The following is a 23,423-nucleotide window of genomic DNA, read 5'->3' on the forward strand; positions in this document are numbered from 1 at the left end:
GAGCCGAGATCACACCACTGCACTCCAGCCTGGGAGACAGAGCAAGACTCACCCTCAAAAAAAAAAAAAAAAAAAAAAAGACAAAAGAAAAACAAAACCAAAAATATCGTTTGGAAAACAATGGGCAGAAATACCTTTCTGGACACATCTGGTGGTAGCTGAGGCTCCTGTTTGGGCAGGGATGGGCAGTGCCAAGGAGGACCACTGGATACACACTCACAGGGTCATTTGTCAAACTTCTTTTCAGAGACAAGGTTTTGCTCTGTCCCCCAGGCTGGAGCGCAGTGGGGTGATCACAGCTCACTGCAGCCTCAAACTCCTGGGCTCAGGTGATCCTCCCTAGTAGCTGAGACAACAGGCACCCACCACCACACCCAGCTCTGTCAGACTGTGCCGACTGAGCACTTCCTATGGGCAAGGGGGCACGTTAATCACCTTCTCATAAAGATCACACACCAGTGGGACAAAGAGATTCTTCTCACACCAGTGAGTCTGCCGTGACACCTGAGAAAAACGCTCTCAGGGAGAGGAATCCACCTCGGTGAGGGCGCATTCCAGGGGCACAGAGTGGACCTTTTTCAAAGCGAGTGGGATTGTGTTACTTCCTGCTTGAACTCTGTTGGTTTCCTGCTGCATAAACTCCAGGTCCTCCCCGGGCCGCCCTCCTCTGCCTCCCTCTCCGCTCTCTGGGATGCAGCCACCCTGGCTTCCTTCAGGTTCTTCTTATGGGGTCAGCCCGTGCCCACCGCAGGACCTCAGCACAGGCTCTGAGCCCCGCTTCAAATGCTCCTCTTGTTTAAAAGGGCTCCACGGAGGCTTTTTCGAGGGGCAGCTCCAACATCACCTCCTCAAAGAGGCCTTCCTCAACCAGCCCATCTAAAGTGACCCTCTTCTCTGGCACAGTGGCTCACACCTGTAATCCCAGCACTTTGGGAGGCTGAGGTGGGCCGATCACTTAAGTTCAGGAGTTCGAGACCCTCCTGGCCAATATGGTGAAACCCCATCTCTCCTAAAAATACAAAAATTAGCCAGGTGCAGTGTGCACCTGTAATCCCAGCTACTCGGGAGGCTGAGGCAAGAGAATCACCTGAACACGGGAGGCAGAGGTTGCAGTGAGCCGAGGTTGCACCACTGCACTCCAGCCTGGGCGACAGAGTGGGACTCTGTCTCAAAAACAAAAAGAAAGAAAGAAAAAATTAACGGGGCGTGATAGGTGTGTCTGTAGTTCCAGCTGCTCCGGAGGCTGAGGCGGGAGGATTGCTTGAACCTGGGAGTTCAAGGCTGCAGTGAACCATGATTGTACCACTGCACTCCAGTCTGGCCAACAGAGTGATCCCTGTCTCTAATTAATTAATGCTCTTTATGTCGTTGTCCTGTTTTATTTTCATCACACCCTGACATCATCTGTCCTGATTTTTCACCACTTGTTTCCTCCATGTTTCTGTAGAGAAACACCACGAGGGCAAAAACCTTACCTGGCCTCACAGCTGAATCCCCAGCACCAGCACAGGGCCTGGTGCATACAAGGGGCATGATGGTTTGTGGAATGAATTAATGAATGCATGAATGAGGGACCTAACCCCATTGGAGGAAGTCAGGAAAGGCTTGCTGAAGAAGTGGTATCTGAAGTGGCATTGACGGGTGAGAAGGAGTTGGGCTGTGCACCCCGACTTTGGCCAATGATTAGAACTCCCTGGGGGCCAGCACTTGTACCCCGCCCTCAGCGGTTTCCCAGGGTCTGGGTCGGGCACAGGGGTTGGTGTGTGTTGAAACTCCCTGTGTGATTCTCATATGTACACTAGGCTGAGAACCATTCATCATGGGCCTTTGTTCTCCTCCAGGTGTTCTCCAGAGCAGCAGCACCAGGCCACCTGGAAATGTGATAGAAATGCAGGTTCTCAGGCTGGGTGTGGTGGCTCACGCCTGTAATCCCAGCACTTTGGGAGGCCAAGGCTGGAAGATAACTTGAGCCCAGGAGTTTGAGGCCAGCCTGGACAACATAGTGAGATCCCATCTCTGCAAAAAAAAATTTTTTTAATTAGCCAGGCATGGTGGCAAGTGCCTCTAGCCCCAGCTACTCAGGTAACTGGGTAGAATTGTGTCCCTCCAAAAAATGATATGTCCAAGTCCTAGGCCCCTGGTCCCTGTGATTGCAGCCTTATTTGGAAATAGGGTCTTTGCAGATGCAATTAAATCAAGAGGAGGGCCTGCGGGATTCGGGCGGGGCCTAATCCAATAGGACAGGGGTCCTTGTAAGAAGAGGGACATCGGGCCGGTGGGAGGATCTCTTGAGCCTGGGAGGTCGAGGCTGCAGTGAGCCATGTTCACCCCACTGCACTCCAGCCTGAGCAACAGAGCAAGAGCCTGTCTAAGAAAGAAAGAGGAAGGAAGGAAGGCAGATTCTGAGTCAAAGAAAGGAAGATTGATTCTGAGTGAAAGGAAGGGAGGGAGGGAGGAAGGAGGAAGGAAGGAAGGAAAGAAAGAAAGAAAGAAAGAAAGAAAGAAAGAAAAGAAAGAAAAAGAAAAGAAAGAAAGAAAAGAAAAGAAAAGAAAGAAAAGAAAAGAAAAGAAAGAAAAGAAAAGAAAGAAAGAGAGAGGCTGGGCGTGGTGGCTCACGCCTGTAATCCCAGCACTTTGGAGGCTGAGGTGGGTGGATCACAAGGTCGGGAGTTCAAGACCAGCCTGGCCAAGATGGTGAAACCCCGTCTCTACTAAAAATACAAAAATTAGCCAGGCGTGGTGGCACGCGCCTATAATCCCAGCTACTCCGGAGGCTGAGGCAGAGAATTGCTTAAACCTGGAGGGGCGGAGGTTGCAGTGAGCCGAGATCATGCCACTGCACTCCAGCCTGGGTGTCAGAGCAAGACTCTGTCTCAAAAAAAAAAAAAGAAAAGAAAGAAAGAAAAGAAGAAAGAAAGGAAGGAAGGAAAAGAAAAGCAGATTCTGACAGAAAGAAAGAAAAAGAAAGAAAGAAAGGAAGAAAGAAAGAAAGAAAGAAAGAAAGAAAGAGGGAAAGAAAAGGAAGGAAGGAAGGAAGGAAGGAAGGAAGGAAGGAAGGAAGGAAGGAAGGAAGGAAAGAAGGAAAGCAGATTGAGTTCTCACCCCAGACCTGTGACTCAGACACTGGGGAGTAAGGCCCAGGAATCTGAATTTTCACAAACCCTCCAGGGGCTTCTGACTCACTCTGGAGTGATGGGTGAAGCGGAATCTTCCAGAAGAACAAATGCTTCCAGCCATGTCTGGTGTCAGAGGCAGGAGCTCCCACACTTATGTGCTGCCTGGCTCCTCACCAAGACAGGTGCTAGACTATCTCTGAGACTATCTTTTCCCTTGAGGCAGCTGAGAGCTGGAGCAGCTTCAGATGCCTCCAGATCCTGGGCCCTTGAACTTCAACTCGAACTTGGCTCTAAAGTGTCGCCCTCAGCAAGAGTCAACACAATTGGACCCTGGCTCCGTGAGTGGGTGGACAGGGGCCTTGCTCGCTCCTTCTTCCCCAGCCCTGCCCCATGGGGGAGAGAGAGAGGTCGTCAGGTGAGACGGAGTTTGTTTCAGCAATGTGTTTATGAGTCCCAAGAACTTAGGATAAAGTTTCTGAAATACTAGCCTGAGGATGTCCCTCTTTGAGAAAAAGGGAAAAAGGACACCGCGGTTACCCCAGCTTTGTTATTCATGTAACAACAGCAGGGCATTTGAGTTCTTTCTCTTTTCACCCTACTTCCACTCCCACATCTAATCACTAACATTTCTCTTGTTTTGCTGTTTGTTGCTTCCTTTCATTCTCCCCATCTGAGGTGGGTAGAATTGTGTCCCTCCAAAAAATGATATGTCCAAGTCCTAGGTCCCTGGTCCCTGTGATTGCAGCCCTATTTGGAAATAGGGTCTTTGCAGATGCAAATGCAATTAAATCAAGAGGAGGGCCTGCGGGATTCGGGTGGGCCCTAATCCAATAGGACAGGGGTCCTTATAAGAAGAGGGACATCGGGCCGGGCGCGGTAGCTCACGCCTATAATCCCAGCACTTTGAGAGGCCGAGGTGGGCGGATCACCTGAGGTCAGGAGTTCGAGACCAGCCTGCCCAACGTGGTGAAACCCCGTCTCTACTAAAAATACAACAAATTAGCTGGGCGTGGTGGCGGGCGCCTGTAATCCCAGCTGCTCAGGAGGCTGAGGCAGGAGAATCATTAGAACCCGGGAGGCGGAGGTTGCAGTGAGCCAAGATCGTGCCACTGCACTCCAGCCTGGGCAACAAGAGCGAAACTGCACCTCAAAAAAAAAACAAAAAAGAAGAAGAAGAAGAAGGACATCTTGTCACAGAGGCACATACAAAATATCATGTGCCATTGAGGCAGAGATTGCAGTGCTGTATCTGCAAGCCAAGAAATGCCGAGGGCTGCTGGCAGCCACCACAGGTCGAAGGAGGCAAAGAAGGCTTCTCCCCGCCCCAGGCTTCAGAGGGCTCTGCTGATGCCTTCGTTTCTGATTTCTGCCCTCCAGAAAGGTAAGAAATGCATTTCTGTTGTTCTGAGCCACCCAGTTGGTGGCACGTTGTCCCGCAGGCCCAAGGGACTTACGTACCCTCTCCACCCTCTTCCTTTAGCCCAGCGAGCATTCTTGCGCTTGAGCAAACAGCAGAACCACCTGGAGGTTTAGTGAAACCCAGATGGCTGGCCCCACCCCTGGAGTGCCTGATTCAGTAGGTCTGGGTGGGCCTGATAACTGCATTTTCAGCAAGTTTCCTGAACACGCTGGTGCTGCTGGTCTGGGGACCACACTTTGAGAACTGCTGATCCAGATCACACCATCTCCTGCCTGGATGACAGCTCCAATCCCCTAACTGGCCGGAACCCTCTCCCCTCCTCCCTTCCCCCTCCACCGGCAGGCAGGCTGAGCTTCCTAAAACACCTAGGAAATTGTCATTCCCCAGTGTAGAATCTCCAGGGGCCTCGCACGGTCTGCAGGACAAAGTCCAAACACCTTCGTAGGCCACTGCAATTGCCTGGTCTCAGCTGAGGTGCTCAACACAGACTCCCCACCCACCCCCAGGCACAGGAAGGAAGGGAGAAAGAGATGCTTTCAAGAATTGTTTTTGTTTTATCAAATAATTGTGAATAAACATAGTGTTAGTTTGCTAGGGTTGCCATGCAAGGCACCACAAACCGGGCCGCTTAAAGAAACAGAAAGCTGGGCGCAGTGGCTCATACCTGCAATCCCAGGTCTTGGGGAGGCCAAGGCAGAAGGATCACTTGAGTCCAGGAGTTCGAGAGCAGCCTGGGCAACATGGCGAAACCTTGTCTCTACAAAAAAATACAAAAATTACCTGGGTGTGGTGGTGCCTGGCTGTACTCCCAGCTACTTGGGAGGCTGAGGTGGGAGGATTACCTGAACCCAGGGAAGTTGAGGCTGCAGTGAGCCGAGATTGTGCCAGTGCATTCCAGCCTGGGTGACAGAGTGAGACCCTATCTCAAAAAAATACAAATATATGAATAAACAGAAAGTTTACTCTCTGGAAGTTCTGGAGGCTGGAAGTCTGAGATGGGGATGTCTGCAGGGCCACACTCCCTCTGAAGGCTCCGAGGCTCCTTCCTCACCTCTTCCAGCTTCCAAGGGGCTGGCTGGCAATCCTTGGAGCTCCTTGGCTTGCAGATGCCTCTGCAGTCATGGGGCCATCATGACACCATCTTTCCCTGTACATCTGTGTTGACAAGATGGTTCTGCTCTTACAAGGACACCAGTCCTGTTGGATTAGGGGCCCAACCTACTCCAGCAGGATGTCACCTTAACTCATCTGCAATGACCCTACTTCCAAATGAAGTCACATTCTGAAGCATCAGAGGATGGGGCTTCAGCATATCTTTTTGGGGAACACAATTCAACCCATGACAGATTTTATTTTTCTTTTGAGACAGGGTCTGGCTCTGTCACCCAGGCTGGAGTGTGGTGGCACAATCGCAGCTGACTGCAGCCTTGACCTCCTGGGCTCCAGCAATCCTCCCGCCTCAGCCTCCTGAGTAGCTGGGACCACAGGGATGCACATCGTGCCCAGCATTTTTTCTTTTTTTTTTTTTTTTTTTTGAGATGGAGTCTTGCTCTGTCGCCCAGGCTGGAGTGCAATGGCACGATCTCAGCTCACTGCAACCTCTGCCTCCTGGGTTCAAGTGATTCTGCTGTCTCGGCCTCCTGAGTAGCTGGGATTACAGGTACACACCACTGCACCCAGCTGATTTTTGGTATTTTTAGTAGAGATGGGGTTTCACCATGTTGGCCAGGCTGGTCTCAAACTCCCCACCTCAGGTGATCCACCCGCCTCAGCCTCCCAAAGTGCTGGGATTATAGGCGTGAGCCACCGTGCCTGGCCTATTTTTTTATTATTACTTGTAGAGACAGGGTCTCCCTATGTTGCCCAGGCTGGTCTCCAACTCCTGGGCTCAAGTCATCCTCCCACCTCAGCCTCCCAAAGTGGAGGGATTATAGGTATGTGCCACTGCACCCGGCCCCATGGCAGATATTGATCATAATAATAGCTGATATTCATTAAGACTGAACTTCATGCACGGCAGTGTTCTAACTGTTTTACATTTTAGCTCATTGAAGCCCACATTCACCTCTGGAGTCAAAACCAATATTATGTCTACTTTTCAGATGAGGAAACTGAGGCATAGAGAAATAAAGTAACTTGTTCAAGGTCACACAGGGACACAGCGGGGGAGTAACCAGGCCCGAATTTGAACCTGAGTTGTCAGATGCTGGAGTCTGAGCTTCACAAAATCCAAGTGAAACAGAAAGAACAGAAAGGTCTATTAGATGAAAACAAGGCCCTCCCTCACCCCCGACACCTGTACTCCTCTTGCAAAGTTTGGAAAACATTTGGTAATTAATGTTCTGCAAAAGCAAAGAGCAGAGAGTACAAGATCATCAAAGCACTGTCAGACCGTCAGACTGGCTTTTACCCACCTCACTGCGCAGTGGGAGGGTTATTTTGAATTCCAGCAGAGCGGCGGGGGCCCTTCCTTATCTTCGGGGGATAAGCTCCAGGATCCCTAGCGGATGCCTGAGACCTGAGATAGCACTGAACCCGGTATAGACTGTTTTTCCCCATGATAAAATTTAATTTATAATTCAGGCACAGTAAGAGATTAACAACAATAACTAATAATAGAATAGGCCATGCGCAGTAGCTCACGCCTGTAATCCCAACACTTTGGGAGGCCAAGGCAGGCGGATCACTTGAGGCCAGGAGTTCAAGATCAGCCTGGCCAACATAGCAAAACCCTGTCTCTACTAAAAATACAAAAATTAGCTGGGTTTAGTGACACATGTACTCGGGAATAGCTTGAACCCAGGAGGCAGAGATTACAGTGAGCTGAGATCATGCCACTGCACTCCAGCCTGGGCAATAGAGCGAGACTCTGTCTCAAAATAAATAAATAAATAAAACCAAGTAAAAAATTGAAATAGATATATATATATAGTATGTGTGTGTGTGTGTATATATATATATATAATTTTTTTTAGAGATGGGGCCTCGCTCTGCCACCCAGGCTGGAGTGCAACGGTGCGATCATAGCTCACTGCAGCCTCTACATCCTGGGTTCAAGCGATCCTCTCACTTCAGCCTTCGGAGTAGCTAGGACGGGACTACAGGTGCATGCCACCATGCCTGGCTGATTTTTTTTTTTTTTTAAAGACAGAGTCTCGCTCTGTCACCCAGGCTGGAGTGCAGTGGAGCGATCTCTGTTCACTGAAACCTCCGCCTCCTGGGTTCAAGCAATCCTTGTGCTTCAATCTCCCAAGTAGCTGGGATTACAGGTGCCTGCTACCACACTGGCTAATATTTCTTTGTATTCTTAGAGACAGGGTTTCACCATGTTGGCCAGGCTGGTCTCAAACTCCTGGCCTCAAGTGATCTACCCACCTTGGCCTCCCAAAGCGCTGAGATTACAGGTGTGAGCTATCATGCCTGCTCTGAGTTTTAAAAAATTTTTGTTGAGATGGGATTTTGCTGTGTTTACCAGGCTGGCCTTGAATTCCTGGCCTGAAGCAATCCTCCCACCTCAGCCTGCCAAAGTGCTGGGATTACTGGCAGGAGCCACAGTGCCTGGCCCCCTCGTTATTTTTTATTTCTAGAATTTTCCTGGCAATTTTCCTTCATTCACATCCTTTGATGAACTTTGGCACCATTTTCTCAAATCTCCCAAAATTTTGTGTTAGTATTTTAATTGGGATTGTATGGATTTCTAGTTAAATTTAGCAAGCTCTTGGCATCTTTCCAAAGCTGATTCTTCCTCTCAAAGAACAAAGATTGTCTTCCCATGAATGCAAGTCTCTTTTTATATTACAACAATAGTAGAATTTTTTTAAAGCTTTTTATGTTTGTATCCTCCACCTTTCTTGGGAAGTTTGCTGTTAAATATTTCATCATACAGTTGCTATTGTAAACAAGACCTTTTCTTTCATTAGAAGTAAAGTGGCTGGGCGTGCTGGCTCACGCCTGTAATCCTAGCATTTTGGGAGGCCGAGGTGAGCAGATCACGAGGTCAAGAGATTGAGACCATCCTGGCCGACGTGGCGAAACCCCGTCTCTACTAAAAATACAAAAATTAGCCGGGTGTGGTGGTGCAAACCTGTAATCCCAGCTACTTGGAGGCTGAGACAGGAGAATCACTTGAACCCGGGAGGCAGAGGTTGCGGTGAGCCGAGATCGTGCCTCTGCACTGCAGCCTGGGCAACAGAGCAAGACTCAGTCTCAAAAAAAAAAAAAAAAAAGTAAAAATCAAAGTTGTATAAAAAGGGCCAGGCGCGGTGGCTCACACCTGTAATCCCAGCACTTTGGGAGGCCGAGGTGAGTGGATCATGAGGTCAAGAGATCAAGGTTGTAGTGAGTCGACATCGCACTCCACTCCAAGCACCACTGCACTCCAGCCTGGCGACACAGCGAGATTCCGTCTCAAATAAATAAATAAATAAAGTTACATTTATAAAGTCAGGTCCAAAGATTGATTCCACAGATTTGGGATGAGCCCCTGAGAAAGCTGCATTTTCAACTAATCCATGCCCCAGCCAATCCTAAGGCAAGCTAATGTCCAAGAACCATTCTCACTGCCTACTACTGTCTGGCAGGGGCTGGGATATCATGGGAGACAAAAAGGCACAGTTCCTATTCTCAAAGAACTTCTATTTCAGTGCAAACCACTGTTTAAAAAAGTAAAAATCGGCCGGGCATGGTGGCTCATGCCTGTAATCCCAGCACTTCAAGAGGCCAAGGCGGGCAAATCACCTGAGGTCAAGAGTTCGAGACGAGCCTGGCCAACATGGCGAAACCCTGTCTCTACTAAAAATACAAAAATTAGCTGGGCATGGTGGTGGGCACCTGTAGTCCCAGCTACTTGGGAGGCTGAGACAGGAGAATCACTTGAACCTGGGAGGTGGAGGTTGCAGTGAGCTGAGATCACACCACTACACTCCAGCCTGGGTGACAGAGCAAGACTCTGTCTCAAAAAAAAAAACAAAGTTGTATAAAAAGGTGAAAGCCACCTGTGTTAGGGTATACGTTAAGCTGCTAAGAGACCTCAAAATACAGTGACTCTAACAAATTAGAAACGTATTCCTCTCTCCCTTAACATCGCAGAGGTGGCTGCTAGTCCAAGAAGGCAGGAGATTCGGCTCCACATCATCACCCAGGGACCCAGGGACCCCACCTCCTGCTGCTCCACCATCCCCAGGGACAGAGCTGGCTTCTCGAACCCTGTCCACATTCCAGCTCAAAGGGAGTGGGAAATAGAGGTGGACAACCAGCTTCCCTTCTAACCATCTGGCCTGGAAGTGTTCCCGTCACATCATCCACCTGTATCTTATAGGCCAGAACATAGTCTCGAGGTCACACCTAGCTTCAGTGGAAGCTGGAAAACATCACCTCTGGCTGGGTGACATATGCCCATCTGGAATTTTAGGGACTCTAAAACTAAAAAGAAAAGAGGAATGTGGGCTGGGCATCACGCCTGTAATCCCAGCACTTTGGGAGGCCGAGGTGGGTGGATCACAAGGTCAGGAGTTCGAGACGAGCCTGGCCAAGATGGTGAAACCCCGTCTCTACTAAAAATACAAAAATTATCTGGGCATGGTGGCAGGTGCCTGTAATCCCAGCTACTCGGGAGGCTGAGGCAGAGAATTGCTTGAACCCGGGAGGCGGAGGTTGCAGTGAGCCGAGATCGCGCCGCTGCACTCTAGCCTGGTCTACAGAGCGAGACTCTGTCTCAAAAAGAAAAAAGAAAAGAAAAGAGGAATATGGTAATTGGGGAGCAATTAAAAAATCTCCCCCACACTGTCCCACCTTCAGCCTCACCCTCATCAATAACTGTCACACTGTAGACACAAATTGCAGATGGAAAAATTTTATGATGGGCAGCAGTTCTGGATTCTTCCTGTGGTCTCCTTTCCATGTTCTTTGGAATTTCTGAAAAATAAAGAACTGAAATTAGAGTTTTTCCCAGCATCGAGCTGACAAGAGGAACTGCGTTCTTATTAAGTGGAACAAAACAAGAACTCTTGTATTCCCACAGAACAGACGTTGATGCTGTTCAGAGAAAATGGCTTTCTCCTTTAAAAAATAACCTCTTTGGGGCCAGGTTATGGTGGTGCATGCCTGTAATCCCAGCATTTTGGGAGGTCGAGGCGGGAGGATCACTTGAGCCCAGGAGTTTGAGACCAGCCTGGGCAACACAGTGAGACCCCTTCTCTACAAAAAATACAAAATACAAAAATAAGCCGGGTGTGGTGATGCATGCCTGTAGTCCCAGCTACTCAGGAGGCTGAGGTGGGAGGATCACTTGAGCCCAGGAGGTAGAGGTTGCAGCGAGCTATGATCACACCACTGCAATCCAGCCTGGGCGACAGAGCAAGACCCTCTATCAAAAGAATAACAACAACAAAAAGAAACAACCTCTCAAATCAAGACAAAGCCGGCCGCAGTGGCTCACACCTGTAATCCCAGCACTTTGGGAGGCTGAGGCGGGCGGATCACCTGAGGTCAGGAGTTCAAGACCAGCCTGACCAATATGGAGAAACCCCACCTCCACTAAAAATACAAAATTAGCCAGGCGTGGTGGTGCATGCCTGTAATCCCAGCTACCTGGGAGGCTGAGGCAGGAGAATCACTTGAAGCCGGTAGGCAGAGGTTGCAGTGAGCCAAGATCACGCCATCGCACTCCAGCCTGGGCAACAAAGAGTGAAACTCCATCTCAAAAAAAAAAAAAAAAATTTCAAGACAGAGCCTTCATAAACCTTCATGAAAGGAGGGCCAAGAAGTATGGCTGGGCTCTTTCCTGGCATGCGGGCTGTGATCCTCCCAGCAGTCTTTAGGAATTATCCACTCCAACTCCCTTGTCTAACCAATGGGGATACTGAGGCTCCGAGAGACCACTCATAGCCAAGGTTCATTTTGCATAAAAACAAACTGCACAATTGTCTATGGAAATGTTACATTAGAAAACTCAAAGAAAATCTCCGGAAAGCTGTACAAGAAACTGATAATAGAGATTGCCTCTGGGGAGGGCAGTCAAGGCAGGGCAAGACTTACTTTTTGCCAAAACCCCTTTTATATACAGTGATGGCTTTCTTTTCTCTCTCTGTCTCTCTGTCTCTCTCTCTCTCCCTCTTTTTTTTTTTTTTTTTTTTGAGACGGAGTCTTGCTCTGTCACCCAGGCTGGAGTGCAGTGGCGCGATCTCAGCTCACTGCAAGCTCCGCCTCCCGGGTTCAAGCAATTCTCCTGCCTCAGCCTCCCAAGTAGCTGGAACTACAGGTGCCCGCCACCACGCCTGGCTAATTTTTTGTATTTTTAGTACAGACAGAGTTTCACCGTGTTAGCCAGGATGGTCTCAATCTCCTGACCTCGTGATCCGCTCTCTCCCTCTTTTTTTATTTTTATTTTTATTTTTATTTTTTGAAATGGAGTCTTGCTCTGTCGCCTGGGCTGGAGTGCAGTGGCACGACCTCAGCTCACTGCAACCTCTGCCTCCCAGGTTCAAGCAATTCTCCTGCCTCAGCCTCCTGAGTAGCTGAGACTACAGGCGTATGCCACCACGCCCGGCCAATTTTTTGTATTTTTAGTAGAGACGGGGGTTTCACTATGTTGGCCAGGCTGGTCTCCAACTCCTGACCTCATGATCCACCTGCCTTAGCCTCCCAAAATGCTGAGATTACAGGCGTAAGCCACCATGCCCGGCCCTCTCTCCCTCTCTTGAGATAGGGTCTGGCTCTGTCGCACAGGCTGGAGTGCAGTGGTGTGATCTTGGGTGTCAATGCAACTTCGGCCTCCCGGGTTCAAGAGATCCTCCCACCTCAGCCTCCCAGGTAGCTGGGACCACAGGTGTTCGCTACCACACCCAGCTTATTTTTTAAAAATTTTTTATAGAGACAGGGTCTTGCCATGTTGCCCAGGCTAGATTCAAACTCCTGGACTCAAGTGATCCTCCTGCTTCAGCCTCCCCAAGTATTGGGATTACAGGCATTAGCCACCACGCCTGGTCAGGGATGGTTTTAAAGCATTTATGAATTCTGTAATCCCAGCACTTTGGGAAACTGAGGTGGGTAGATCACTGAGGTCAGGAGTTCTAGACCAGCCTGGCCAACATGGCGAAACCCTGTCTCTACCAAAACTACAAAAAATCAGCCGGGAGTGGTGGCACACACCTGTAGTCTCAGCTACTTGGGAGGCTGAGGCAGGAGAATTGCTTGAACCTCGGAGGTGGAGGCTGCAGTGAACCAAGATCACACCACTGCCCTCCAGCCTGGGCAACAGAGCAAGACTCTGTTTCAAAAAAAAAAAAAAAAAACAGTTGTGAATTCTTTAACATTTCTCCATAAAAAGGCAGAGCCTACTATGCATCAAAGGACACAATCAACAGAGTTCCTTCCACACAATGGGAGAAATTATTTGCAAATCATGTATCTAACAAAGGATGAATATGCTAAAACTCATCAACAAATAACCCAATTTTTAAAATGGGCAAAAAGTTTATTGTGATGGCTCATGCCTACAATCCCAGCACTTTGGGAGGCCAAGGTAGACATAGCACTTGATATGAGTTCAAGACCAGACTGGGCAACATAGCAAGAATCCATCTTTCCAAAAAATGAAAAAATTAGCCAGATGTGGTGGTGAGTGCTATAGTCCCAGCTACAGGCTGAGGCAGGAAGATCGCTTGAGCCCGGGAGACTGAAGCTGCAATGAGCCGTGAGCACACCACTGCACCCCAGCCTAGATGACAAAGCAAGGCCCTGTCTCAAAAAAAAAAAAAAAAAAAAGTGTCGGGGGCAGGTTGGTGGCTCACGCCTCTAATCCCAGCACTTTAGGAGGCTGAGGTGGGAGGAGCGCTTGAGCTCAGGAGTTCGAGACCAGCCTGGCCAACATAGTGAAAGCCCCATCTCTATAAAAATACAAAGAAAATTAGCTGGGTGTGGTGGTGTGTGCCTGTGGTCCCAGCTACCCAGGAGGCTGAGGTGGAAGTTGCAGTGAGCCAATATCACACCACTGCACTCTAGCCTGGGCAACAGAGCGAGACCCTGACTCACAAAAAAAAAAAAAAAAAAAAAAGAAAAGAAAAAGCAAAAGCAGGAAGGGGCAAAAGACTTGAACAGTCATTTCTCCAAAGATGATACACAAATGGCCAATAAGCAAATGAAAAGATGAACGTCACTCATAACCAGAAAAATGCAAATTGAAACCACAGTGAGATATCACCTCACACCCATCCAGAGGGCTGCTTCCAAAAAAAAAAAAAAGTAGGCCAAGTGCAGTGGTTCATGCCTGTAATCCCAGCACTTTGGGAGGCTAAGGTGGGAGGATCACTTGAGGCCAAGAGTTTGAGACCAGCCTGGGCAACATGGCAAGATGCCCTCTGTACCAAAAAAATATAAAAATTAGCCAGGCATGGTGGTATGCACCTGTATTCCCAGCTACTCGTGAGGCTGAGGCAGGAGGTTCACTTGAACCCAGGAGGTTGAAGCTGCGGTGAACCGAGATGCCGTCACTGCACTCCAGCCTGTTCAACAGAGCAAGACCCTGTCTCAAGAAAATAAAAAAAATCATAAAATTAAATTACATTAAAAAGTGGCCGAGCGCAATGGCTCACACCTATAATCCTAGCACTTTGGGAAGCCAAGGTGGGAGAATCACTTGAGCCCAGGAGTTTGACACCAGCCTGGCCAACATGGTGAAACCCATCTCTACTAAAAATACAAAAGTTAGCTGGGCGTGGTGGTGGGCGCCTGTAATCCCAGCTACTCGGAGGGCTGAGGCAGGAGAATCACTTGAACCTGGGAGGCAGAGGCTGCAGTGAGCCCAGATCATGCCACTGCACTCCAGCCTGGCCAACAGAGCAAGACTCCATCTCAAAAACAAAAAAATTAATTAAAAAGTGGCATTTACTACATTCACAGTGTTGTATAACCACCACCTCTACCTAGTTCCAGACATTTTTATCACCCCAAAATAAAACCCTGTACCCATTAAACACTCCCTCCTCACTCCCCCTCCTCCAGCCTCTGGCAGCCACTCATCTGCTTTCTGTCTCTGTACATCTGCCTGTTATGGATATTTCCCATAAAAGGAGTCATACAATATGTGGCCTTTTTGTCTCTTGTATATAAAAAATCAACTGTTGTTGACATTTGAAAACTTGTTTATGTTCCTACCTAAATACCATTCCTATTACTCTATCTTGAGAACTAATTAAGAATTGTTTGAAGTTAGGAAGGATGCTTTGGGAAGATAAGACTCAAAACTGCAACAGAAACAGCTCACCAAGATAGAAAAAAAAATTAGTATCCATTCATTATTTAGTCAACAAGTATTTATTGAGCACCTACTATTGTCAAGCCCTGTTCTGGGCACCAGGATACAGCAGTGAGACAGACGAGGCCCCTGCTCGTGGAGAATGCTGGAGACTTAAGTAAATACCAGGTAGCCAAGAGTGCTAAGTAAAGAAGTAAAACAGATGGGATCAGGCAGGACCAGATGGCAACCTTAGGTTGGGAGGTCAGGGAAGGCCTCTCTGAGTTAAACTAACCTGGAAATGACAAATTAGGCCTGCCACTCAAAGCTGGGAAAAGATTTGCAGGCAGAGGGAACAGTATGTGAAAACGTCAACAGCCCAGGAGACTGAGGCTGCACATCCTTTAACTGGTGGTCAAGGGAAGGGGAGGGAGGGAATGGTGCCCTCAGGGAGGGCAGCAGTGTTTTCTGTAGCCACGACGCCAACAGCAGAGGGAAGCAACCTCTCACTTGCTGTGGGTAAGGCTGGGAATTGGCAACATGTTTCTGGAGGACAGATTGGCAACAGAGTCAGAAAGTTTTAAAATTTGCAAACTGCTGGGTGTGGTGGCTCACGCCTGTAATCCCAACACTTTGGGAGGCTGATGTGTGGGTGAATTGCTTGAGTCCAGGAGTTTGAAACCAGCCTGGGCAACATGGTGAGACCCTCATCTCTACAAAATATTTAAAAATTAGCCAGGTGTGATGGTGTGTGCTTGTGGTCCCAGCCACTGGGGAGGCTGAGGCTGGAGAGTCACTTGAGCCCAGGGAGGTTGAGGCCGCAGTGAGCTGTGATCGCACCACTGCACTCCAGCCTGGGTGACAGAGCAGGACCCCGTCTCAAAAAAAAAAAAAAAAAATCTGTACATGCTCTGAACTAGAGCTTCCATTTGTAGGATACTCAAGCGACAATAAAATCAGGACAATAAGGGAACGGCTTAGAAAGGAGAGGCTTAAGGGCCAGGCATGGTGGCTCACGCCTGTAATCCCAGCACTTTGGGAGGCCGAGGCAGGCGGATCACGAGGTCAGGAGATTGAGACCATCGTGGCTAACACAGTGAAACCCCGTCTCTACTAAAAATACAAAAAAATTAGCCGGGCTTGGTGGCGGGTGCCTGTAGTCCCAGCTACTCGGGAGGCTGAGGCAGGAGAATGGCGTGAACCCGGGAGGCGGAGCTTGCAGTGAGCCGAGATGACGCCACTGCACTCCAGCCTCGGCGACAGGGCGAGACTCCGTCTCAAAAAAAAAAAAAAAAGAAAGGAGCGGCTTAGACTCTGTCTGGGGTGGGGCCTGGGTTGGTCAAGGACCTTTCTGTTAGCTGCTGTAACAAATCATGAACATAGTGACTTAAAACAACACAAATTGATTATCTTCTCATTATCTTTCGTTTCTTGAGGTCAGAAGTCCAAAACGGTTTCACCTGGCTAAAGTCAAGGAGTCTGCAGGGCTGCATCCCTTCTGGAAGTTCTAGGGGACAATCTGTTTCCTCACCTTTTTCAGCTTCTAGAGGTCGCCTGCACTCCTTGGCTCATGGCCCCCTCCTCCACCTGCAAAGCGCATCACTCCAGCTGCTGCCTCTGTGTCCACGTCACCTTCTCCCCCAAGACTGACTCCTGTGTGCCTCTCATAAGGACCCTTGTGGTTACATCAACCCACCAGATAAGCCCCAGATCATCTCCCCATCTCGGCACTTTTAATTTAATCCCAAAGTAACACAGTCACAGGTCCCAGGAAATTAGGATGCAGACATCTTTGGAGGAGCCATTGTTCAGCCTACCACAGAGGGCCTCTTTGATGGTTAAAATCTGAATCAAAACCAAATGACTGAGAAAAAGTCACCCATGAGAGCAGAGCATTCTGGGTAGGGGTGGGCAGCAAGTGCAAAGGGCCTGTGGCAGAAGCTGGTTCGGCAGTTGGAGCACAGACCATGAGACAGAGAGTGGCACCAGGGACGGGCCCAGGGCAGCTAGACCTTGTGGTCTGCAGTGAGGTATCATCCTTCCTTCTGCTCAGGCTGTGACGAGTATGATGAAAAACAAACTCAGGTTCATGTAGAAGACAGAGACGGTGTGGGAGGAACAACAGATAGGACAATCTTGGAGTCTCTCCAAGGAACTAACTTTGACCTCAGACCTGAGTGGTCAGGGGGCAAGGATCGGGAGGTCCCTGGTCCTGTAGGGCCTTGTAGCCTTCACAGAGGAAGTTGCATTTTTTGTGTGTGCATTGGGAAGAAGCAGTTGATGGGGTTTAAGCAGGGATGGGGCAGGAGTCGTGTACAAGTTTTAAGGGAATCCCTGGCTGCTTTGCAGAGAGATTCAAGGATGAGCTGAAAGTCTCTATATTGAGAAGTTTTGCTCATCATAATCAGAAAGGAAGGGGAAGAAAACAGTTTGGCAGTTCACCAACAAGTTAAACATACAGGGAGTCTCTCTGAACCTATTCTGGTTCAGGGTCTGCTTGATTGAAACGAAAAAACAAAAAGAAAAAGAATCAAGTTATACATAGCATCACTATATGACCCAGCAATTCCACTCCTAGGCATACATCCAAGAGAACTGAAGACAGGCACTCAAACAAACACCTGTTTATGCATGTTCATAGCAGCAGTATTCATAACAGCAAAAAGCAAAAATACACATCACATAATACTCATTCACTTTTAACCATTTAAAAAACTATTTGGGAGACAACTCAAATACCCATCAATGGATGACAAAATGTGGCCTGTCCATACCATGGAATAGGATTCAGCCATAAAAAGAAATGAAATATTGGCTAGCCATGGTGGCTTATACCTCTAATCTCAGCACTTTGGGAGTCTGAGGCAGGAGGATCACTTGAGGTCAAGAGTTAGAGACCAGCCTGGCCAACATAGACCCCATCTCAAAAAAAAAAAATTTTTTTAACACTGATACATACTACACCATGGATGAACCTTGAAAACCTGATGCTAAGTGAGAGAAGTCAGGGCCAGGCACAATGGCTCACGCCTGTAATCCCAGCACTTTGGGAGGCTGAGGTGGGCAGATCACCTGAGGTCAGGAGTTCAAGGCCATCCTGGCCAACATGGCAAAACCCCGTCTCTACTAAAAGTACAAACAAATTAACTAGGCATAGTGGCAGGCGCCTGTAGTCCCAGCTACTCGGGAGGCTGAGGCAGGAGAATCACTGGAACCCGGGAGGCGGAGGCTGCAGTGAGCTGAGATCACACCACTGCACTCCAGCCTGGGTGACAGAGCGAGACTCCGTCTCAAAAAAAAAAAAAAGTGAGAGAAGCCAGATACAAAAGGCCACACAGTGCAAGATTCCATTTATAGGAAATCTCCAGAGTAAGTATATCCATAGACAGAATACAGAGGGGCTCACGCCTGTTATCTCAGCGCTTTGGGAGGCTGAGGCAGGAGGATTGTTTGAGGCCAGAAATTTGAGGCTGCAGTGAACTATGATTGCACCACTACACTCCAGCCCAGATGGCAGATCAAGACCCTGTCTGAAAAAAAAAGAAAAAGAGACAGAAAACAGATTGGTGTTCACCAGGGACTGGGGAGAGGGGGAAATAGGAGGTGACTACTAATGGGTACAGGGGTTTCCTTTGGGAATGAAGGAATGTTCTGGAACTAGATGGAGGAGGTGGTTGCATAACATTGTGAATGTCCTAAATGCCACTGAACTGTACACTCAAAATGGTTAAAATGGTGAATTTTTTTTTAATGGTGAGTTCTGTGTTATGGGTATTTTACCACAATTTTTAAAGGATGGAGGAGACGGAGGGGTGCAGGGAGGGTGTGGGGAACGGTGGCGCCACCTGCGGGTACCACGCTCCGTGCCCACTTCCTTTAGGTGATGCCAGCACCCGGCTAGGAGCGAGTCACCTCCCCACTCCCCCTTGTGGCTGCCTTATGTTTTTTGTGGTGGCCTTGGAGAGAACTGGGGTGCCAGGACAGCCTGCATACGCTTGAGAGATGCTCTGGCTTTTGGCCATGGACTCTCAATTTAGGTTCGGTAACATTTCACCAGGGCCCTTGCCAGCCCCTAACTCAGCGTGGTGCCCGTGAGCACGCACAGAAACCTCCCCATGCTGGGAGGGGGCAGTGCTCCACCATCTGCGAACATTTTAGAAGCCCCCCAAATGGAAGACTCAACAATTGTTTCCTGTTTCTGCCTGCTTTCTAAACATTTTTCCATGTCTTACTGCCATGCACATAGTTTTTAACCATTTTATCTATTTGTGTGTGTGACACTAAGGGCATTCACATTGCTGTGCAGCCGTTGCCACCATTCATCTCCAGAACAGTTTCGTCTTCCCAAACTGAAACTCGGTCCCCATTTTCATCCTGCAAAACTACAGCTCCATACCCATTAACCCATTTCCTGTTTAGAAAAAAAAAAAGTGCAGTTTGCTGCCAGCACTCATTTAATTTTACATAAACACGCTCTTTGAGGCTGAAGCAAATGTGACTGATTTTCAATGTGAAAATAAAATATAAAAACTGTTCTTGGCTGGGCACAGTGGCTCATGCTTGTAATCCCAGCACTTTGGGAGCCCGAGGCTGGTGGATTGCTTGAGGTCAGGAGTTCAAGACCAGCCTGACCAACATGGTGAAACCCCGTCTCTACTCAAAATACAAAAATTAGCCAGTTGTGGTGGCAGGAGCCTGTAATCCCCGCTACTCAGGAGGCTAAGGCAGGAGAATCGCTTGAACCCGAGAGGTGGAGGTTGCAGTGAGCCGAGATTGTGCCACTGAATTCCAGCCTGGGTGACAGAGCAAAGAGCTGGGATTACAGGCGTGAGCCACTGTGCCTGGTCTACACTGGTGGACTTTTAGGGTTGTTTTTTAGGGTTGTTTTCTGATTTCGGCTGTGAGCATGGGCACACCATACTTCTTTTTTTTCTTTTTTTTTTTTTTTTGGAGACAGAGTCTTGCTCTGTCGCTCAGACTGGAGTACAGTGGTGCGATCTCAGCTCACTGCAACCTCCGCCTCCCGGGTTCAAGCGATCCTCCTGCCCACCACCATGCATGCCACCATGCCCAGCTAATTTTTGTATTTTTAGTAGAGACGGGGTTTCACCATGTTGGGCAGACTGGTCTCAAACTCCTGACCTCGTGATCCACCCACCTCGGCCTCCCAAAGTGCTGGGATTACAGGTGTGAACCACTGCACCCGGCTATAATTATTTTCAATGTTACACGCTTCAGCTAAGTCACCAGGGTTGTCCCTCTGTGGCTGCATGAATCTTAGATTCCAGGAGCAAATCAGTCCATCAGCCACTGAGGTTGGGGCAAGTGAAAAAGGACAGCCCTGCTGGCCGGGTGCAGTAGCTCACACCTGTAATCCCAGCACTTTGGGAGGCCAAGGCAGCAGGATCACTTGAGCCCAGGAGTTCCAGACCAGCCCAGGCAACATAGCAAGACCCCATCTCTACAGTCCCTTATTTGTTAAATGAACAAATAAACAAACTGCACAGTTAAATGAACAAACTGCACAATTACTTTATAACAAAATTACCTTTGAGAAACATTATAATTTTTTAAACTGTGACAGCCAGGCACTCTTGCAGTTTGTCATAGCTTCTGCCATTCCATATCCAATTCCGTCTTTCTCTCTGCATCCACCATAGCTAATAATTAGCAACACAAGCTCAGTGCAAACGACAGATGAGGCAATCATCACAAACATTAGATGCCCTCCTGGAGGGCAAAGTCTCCGCATCCCCAGCTGAGATCCCAAGGGCTTCAAGAAGTGTTTTCCACATGGAAAGTGACTTTGTCAAGTGAAATAATCAATGAGGTCCTTATTGTGTGAGGGAACACAGAATAATTTTTAAGGTAAAACTATCACCGGGCACAGTGGCTCATACCTGTAATCCTAGCACTTTGGGAGGCTGAGTCGGGTGGATCACCTGAGGTTAGGAGTTCGAGACCAGCCTGACCAACATGGAGAAACCCCATCGCTACTAAAAATACAAAATTAGCTGGGTGTGGTGGCACATGCCTGTAATCCCAGCTACTCGGGAGGCTGAGGCAGGAGAATCACTTGAACCCGGGAGGCAGAGGTTGCAGTGAGCCAAGATCACGCCATTGCACTCCAGCCTGGGTAACAAGAGTGAAACTCCATCTCAAAAAAAAAAAGAAAACTATCATGAGATACTGTAATTCACCTAGCAGATAAATAAGCAAAGTGTGAGAAGCTCCTTGTGTTTTTAGGGTGTGAGGAAGCAGGCACTGCTGACTGCTGTTGGTAGAAGGGTAAATTTGTGTAACCTCTTTGGAGGGGAATTTGACAAAGCCTGTCTAAATTTAAAATGCATATGGCCTTTGACCCAGCAAGTTCACTTTGAGAAGTTATCTTTCAGATATATATGCACACAAGGGCAAAAACCTATGGATAAAAATAGCCAGCCGGATGCAGTGACTCACATCTGTAATCCTAGCACTTTGGGAGGCTCAGGTGTGCCAATCACTTGAGCTCCGGAGTTTGGGACCAGCCTGGGCAACATAGTGCTACTCCATCTCTATGAAAAATACAAAAATTAGCCAGGCATGGTGGTGCATGCCTGCAGTCCCATCTACTTGGAAGGCCAAGGTAGGAGAAGCACTTGAGCGTGGGAAGTCGAGGCTACGGTGAGCTGAGATCATGCCACAGCACTCCAGCCTGGGTGACAGGGCAAGACTCTGTCTCAAAAACTAATAATAACAATAATAAATAAAATACCTGTGCTCACTTCGGCAGCACATATGCTAAAATTGGAATGATACAGAGTAGTTTAGCATGGCACCTGTTTAAATTTTAAAAAAGGAAATAGCCTTGGCTGGGTGCTGTGGTTCATGCCTATTACCCCAGCACTGTGGGAGGCCAAGGCAGGCAGATACTTGAGCCCAGGAGTTTGAGATCAGTCTGAGCAACATGGTGAAACCCCGTCTCTACACAAAACACAAAAATTAGCTGGGCATGGTGGCGCATGTCTGTAGTCCCAGCTACTTGGGAGAAAGAAGTCAGAGGAGAATCACTTGAACCCAGGAGGTGGAGGTTGCAGTGAGCTGAGATTGCACCACTGCACTCCAGCCTGGGTGACAGAGCGAGACACCATGTCAAAAAAAAAAAAAAAAAAAAAAAAAGGATATGTACATTGAGTTTATCCAGAAGACAGATCAAAAGTAGGTGCCCTTAGGTTCCATCACCACTGCTTTCAGCTGCCTACCCTCAAACCCATATGGCATTCTGATTGTTTTTTCAGGGTAGCGACATATTCAGCTTCAACTAATGGATTATAATTGGTCTAAACCAGTGGTTTACAAGGAGGGAAAATTTTGCCTCCCAGGGAACTTAGAAAATGTCTGGAGACTTTCTGGGTTGTCACAACTAAGGATGACTGGGGTCCACGGGATAGAGGCCAGGGATGCTGATAAGCATCCCACAATGCACGGGACAGCCCCAAGCAAAGAATTATCCAGGCCAATACGTCAGTCAATAGTGCTGAGTTAGAGAAACCTTGGTCTCAACCAAACATAAAAACCCTATTCCCTGCTTCACAGCCTCCTTTGCAGCTATTGACAGCCACTGGACCCAGTTCTGACCAATGAGACCTGAAGGAAGTCAGTGAACGCTTTTCTTCATAAAAGAAACTCATGTGGCTGACCCCAATCTTCCCTGCTTCTTCCTTTGAATACAGATGTGTCTGGATTTGTGGCAATAATCTTGCAACTATGAAAGAAAGAACAACAGAATCACATCCTGACATCAGAGTCCCTTATATCCAAATCCAGATGTCATCTTCTTCCTTTTTTTTTTTTTTTTTTTGAGACAGCACCTTACTCTGTCTCCCAGGCTGGAGTGCAGTGGTGCAGTTATAGCTCACTGCAGCCTTGACCTACCGGGCAACCCTCCTGCCTCAGCCTCCCAAGTAGCTGGGACTACAGGCATGCACCTCTAGGCCTGGCTCTCATTCTTTTTATTGTTGTTGAAACTATAGAATCTATTTTTAAATCAGCCCAGCTAATTTTTTATTTTTTGTAGAGAAAGGGGTCTTGTTATGTTGCCAGGGATGGTCTTAAACTCCTGGCCTCAAGTGATCTTCCCACCTCGACCTCCCAAAGTGCTGAGATTACAGGCATGAGCCACCGTCCCCAGCTATATTTCTTATGTGAGAAAATGTACACCCCCTTGTTTAAACCTCTGTAGTTTGATTTTTCCTGTAGGGTGTTTAAATACCCTCTTGTTTAAACCTCTGTAGTTTGATTTTTCTGTTTCCTAATCCGTGTACTACCACTTAGTCTAATTCTAGTTGGTGGACCAATGAGATTTCAATTTCAGTTCTGCTTATAGGCCTGATGCTTCTCTTCTGCAGAGTAAAAAGTTAGGGGCCGGGCACAGTGGCTGACACTTGTAATCCCAGCAATTTTGGAGGCTGAGGCAGGTGGATCGCTTGAGCCCAGGACTTTGGGACCAGCCTGGGCAACATGGCGAAACCCTGCCTCTACAAAAAATACAAAAATTAGCTGGGCATGGTGGTGCACGCCTATTAGTCCCAGCTACCTGGGAGGCTGAGGTGGGAGGATCACTTGAGCCTGGGGAGGTCGAGGCTGTAGTGAGCCATGATCTCGCCATTGCACTCTG

At 48.3% G+C, this 23,423-nt stretch overlaps 1 protein-coding gene and 1 pseudogene across 5 annotated transcripts in view; one reads left to right on the forward strand and one right to left on the reverse strand.

The window, feature by feature from the left end:
* SCARB1 (scavenger receptor class B member 1) overlaps positions 1-23,423 on the reverse strand; it is a 131,862-nt gene that overhangs the window by 104,594 nt on the left and 3,845 nt on the right. For 3 of the 5 annotated variants that reach the window (XM_063694465.1, XM_063694467.1, XM_063694463.1), the window contains exons 2-3: positions 10,339-10,449; positions 5,201-5,293 (exon numbers count right to left, since the gene is read on the reverse strand). The gene's annotated coding sequence lies outside the window, so the exon portion shown is untranslated. The remainder of the gene's footprint in view (positions 1-5,200; positions 5,294-10,338; positions 10,450-23,423) is intronic. The other 2 variants (XM_063694466.1, XM_063694464.1) reach the window with 1 other exon arrangement.
* Positions 21,524-21,620, forward strand: LOC115930298 (uncharacterized; annotated as a pseudogene).

This window comes from Gorilla gorilla, chromosome 10 (assembly GCF_029281585.2).
Source record: "Gorilla gorilla gorilla isolate KB3781 chromosome 10, NHGRI_mGorGor1-v2.1_pri, whole genome shotgun sequence".
Lineage (NCBI taxonomy): Eukaryota > Metazoa > Chordata > Mammalia > Primates > Hominidae > Gorilla > Gorilla gorilla.